The sequence below is a fragment of the Triticum aestivum genome, chromosome 7B (genome assembly GCF_018294505.1).
Source record: "Triticum aestivum cultivar Chinese Spring chromosome 7B, IWGSC CS RefSeq v2.1, whole genome shotgun sequence".
Taxonomy (NCBI): domain Eukaryota; kingdom Viridiplantae; phylum Streptophyta; class Magnoliopsida; order Poales; family Poaceae; genus Triticum; species Triticum aestivum.
Genome location: NC_057813.1, coordinates 285,523,549 through 285,527,552, shown reverse-complemented (window position 1 = coordinate 285,527,552; position 4,004 = coordinate 285,523,549).

The following is a 4,004-nucleotide window of genomic DNA, read 5'->3' as shown; positions in this document are numbered from 1 at the left end:
ACAGGCCTGATACTGTAGCGGTACTCTGGATGACGCTGGCTTGGTCACGTAGTCATGGCAACAGCGCCGCCGTCTGGCGTGCGTTCACTAACGCCATTCCCCATCTTGTCTGGTTAATGGCGGGCGGGGCCCGTGGGAGAGGGGTCGGCTGACTCCAGGGGGGCGACTCCCATGGTCCGTCTTCAGGGTGCTCGTGCCGCCTTCTGTCTACCCACTGACAGGCGGCCCCGCCGTCCTTGGGTCGTACAGGCAAGCATCGTGGGCACAGTGCGCCGCCCACTATGGCTGAGGTCAGGGCAGGCATGGCAACAGTGCCGTGCCTCGCCAGAGATCTTCAGCGATACGGCTTACTGTAGCCATGCCGTCCCCTTGTAAGCAGGGGGGACGGCCATGCCGTGGCCGTACCCCGCCTCGCCCTTCGAGACGAGGGTGGAGTCGCGGGCCGACTCTCCATAGCCGGCTTCCCTGGAAGTCGCTGGCCATGAGTCGGCTTATATTGGAGTCGCCGTCTGGGACTCGGCTTATCTTGGAGTCGCCGTCTGGGACTCGGCATATCTTGGAGTCGCTGTCTGGGACTCGGCATATCTTGGAGTCGCCACTGGGACTCGGCATATCTTGGAGTCGCCGCTGGGACTTGGCCTAAGCGGCGCTACTGATCCCAATGTCTTGAAAGGTTCTGGGGCTCGGGTCAGCCTACCCGTGGCCCATTACTCCGACAGTAGTCCCCGAAGCTGGTGAGGCTCCATGGATACTGCGTCGTGGGGCCTCAACAGTTTCATTTTTTAGGACTTTGCTTGTCGTCTTCCTTCAGGCCGACTGCCCGAAAGTCGGATTCGCAGAGGGCCATCTTGCTTCGTAGAGAGTTCAAAAGTCGTGGCGGGAGACCAGATCCTGGCCTGACCTTCCTGTTGTGGTATCGACGCAGACTCTGCTGGTAGATGTTGGACCGACTGAGTGCCAACAGCCGGCCCTCTTCCAACAGATCGACACCGTCTTGACGTGCTTCTTTTGCTTCTTCCTCGGTGTACATAGTGACTCGCGGGGAGTCGAACTCTATATCCATTGGGATGACGGCTTCGGCTCCGTAGACGAGGAAGAAAGGTGTGAAGCCGGTTGACTTGTTTGGAGTCGTGTGCAGACTCCAGAGGACGGCCGGCGGCTCCTCAAGCCAGCAGCCGGCCGATCGCTCCAGTGGCACGACCAGTCGAGGCTTGATGCCGGATAAGATGAGGCCGTTTGCTCGCTCCACCTTACCGTTTGACTGCGGATGGGAAACGGACACTAAGTCCAGTCGGATGCCCTGCGTCGGGCAGAAACGGGCCAATGCGCCTTTGGCAAAATTTGTGCCATTGTCGGTGATGATGCTATGCGGGATGCCGTATTGAGTCGTGATGTCGGTGATGAAAGTTACTGCAGTCGGACCATTCAACTTCTTGATGGGTTTCACTTCTATCCGCTTGGTGAACTTGTCCACTGCGACAAGTAGATGAGTCAAGCCACCTCGTGCCGTTTTGAATGGTCCCACCATGTCCAGGCCCCAGAATGCAAAGGGCCAGGCGATGGGGATAGTCTTGAGTGCGGAAGCTGGCTGAAGTGGCTTGGAACAGAACATCTGGCACCCCTTGCACTTTTTGACTAATTCCTTGGCCTCTTCTAGGGCAGTCGGCCAGAAAAAACCATGCCGGAAGGCTTTGGCGACGAGTGCTCTTGAGGCCGCATGGTGACCGCACTCGCCTTCGTGGACGTCTCTGAGGATTGCTTGGCCTTGTTCTGCCTTGACGCAGCGTTGGTAGACGCCAGTGACGCTGCGCCTGACCAGCCCTCTGTTGACTATGGTATAAGCTGCTGCTCGGCGTTGCACTTGCCGCACCAAGATTTCATCGGTTGGCAGCTCTCTGTTTACTAGGAACTTGAGGATGGGCTGGGCCCATGAGGGTGCTACTATTTCTTCAATTGCTACTAGTGTGACTTGGACAAGGGCGGCTGGGCTGGGAGGCGGCGGGTTGGAGTCTGTAGCCGCTTGCTGACTTGATGAAGTCCCCGGGCCGACTGGAGCAGTCCCCGGGACGGCTTCGACTATGTCTTTCTTGGAGTCGGATCCGACTTCTACGGGTGGAGCCGGCACAAAGATTGAGTCTGATTCTGGTGACGGCTTGATAGAAGGCTTGAGGAGGCGCCGAAGGGCGATGCCAGATGGTATTGCTTGGCGGGTGGAGCCGATCCGTGCCAAGGCGTCTGCTTGGTCATTGTCGTTCCTTGGCACGTGGAGGAACTCACACCCCTCGAAGTATCCACTGAATTGCTGCACAAGGAAGCGGTAGCTCGCCATGTTTGCGTCCTTGGCGTCTCAATCGCCAGATGATTGCTGGACCACCAAATCAGAGTCGCCATAACACAGGATCCAGCAAATGCCGAGTTCTTTAGCAAGCCGGAGCCCGTGGATGAGCGCCTCATACTCGGCCACGTTGTTGGAGGCGGCGAAATGGATCTGCAATGCATATCTGAGCTTGTCACCCTTGGGGGAAGTGAGGACGACGCCGGCTCCCAGGCCGGTGCGCGTCTTGGAGCCATCGAAGTGCATCCGCCAATGGGTGGAGTCGGGCGCTGGTGGCAGATACTGGGTCTCGGCCCAATCGACGAGGAAGTCGGCCAGCGCTTGTGACTTGATGGCGGTGCGGGGCTCGTAGTAGATGGTGTAGGGAGCCAAGTCGATGGCCCATTTGGCCACTCGGCCGGAAGCATCTCGGCTTCTGATGATCTCGGCAAGTGGGGTTGTGCAGACCACAGTGATTGGATGCTCTTGGAAGTAAGGCTTCAATTTCTTGGCAGCAAAATGCATGCCATAGCATATCTTCTGGTAGTGGGGGTAGTTCTGCTTGGAGGCCGACAGTACCTCGCTCAGGTAATATACCGATCTCTGGACAGGTAGCTCCTTGCCTTCCTCCTTGCGCTCGACTACAATGACTGTGCTGACTATCCGGCTGGTGGCGGCAATGTATAGGAGCATGGGTTCTTTGGGAGTCGGAGCTGCCAGCACAGGGGGAGTAGTCAACATCTTCTTTAGTTGGAGAAAGGCCTCGTCCGCCTTGGGAGTCCACTCAAAAAAGGTTGTCTTCTTCATGGTATAAGGGGAGAGCCTTCTCGCCCAGCCGACTGATGAATCGGCTGATGGAGGCCAAACAGCCGGTGAACTTTTGCACATCTAACAGTCGTCTGGGTGCTTCCATCCTCTCGATGGCCTTGATCTTCACAGGGTTTCACTCTATGCCGCGTTCGGAGACCAGGAAACCAAGTAGCTGGCCGGCTGGTACTCCGAAGACGCACTTCTTGGGGTTGAGCTTGATCTGAAATCGGCGCAGGTTCTCGAAAGTCTCCTTGAGGTCTTCCAACAGAGTCCCACGTTTTTCCGTCTTCACCACCACATCATCTACGTAGACGTGGGCATTTCTGCCGAGTTGCTTGAGGAGGCACTTCTGCATGCAATGCTGAAAGGTGGTGCCGACATTCCTCAAGCCGAACGTCATGGTCAGGTAGCAGAAGGCACCAAACGGCGTGATGAAGGCGGTCTTCAGTCGGTCGGCCGGGTTCAGTTTGATCTAGTGATATCCAGAGTATGCATCCAAAAAACTCAACAGCTCGCATCCGGCTGTGGAGTCTATCACCTGATCAATTCTCGGCAAAGCAAATGGGTCCTTGGGGCAGGCTTTGTTGAGGCTTGTGTAGTCGATACACATCCGCCACTGCTTATTCTTCTTCAACACCAGTACTGGGTTTGCTAGCCACTCTGGGAAAAACACTTCCATGATGAAGCCGGCCGCCAGGAGCCGGGCTATTTCTTCTCCAACGACTCTTCTCTTCTCTTCTGACAGGCGGCGCAAGGGCTACCTCACGGGTTTCACATCAGACCGGACATTTAACTTGTGCTCGGCGAATTCCGTCGGTACACCAGGCATGTCTTTAGGGGACCATGCGAAGATGTCTCGATTCTCACGGAGGAAATCGAC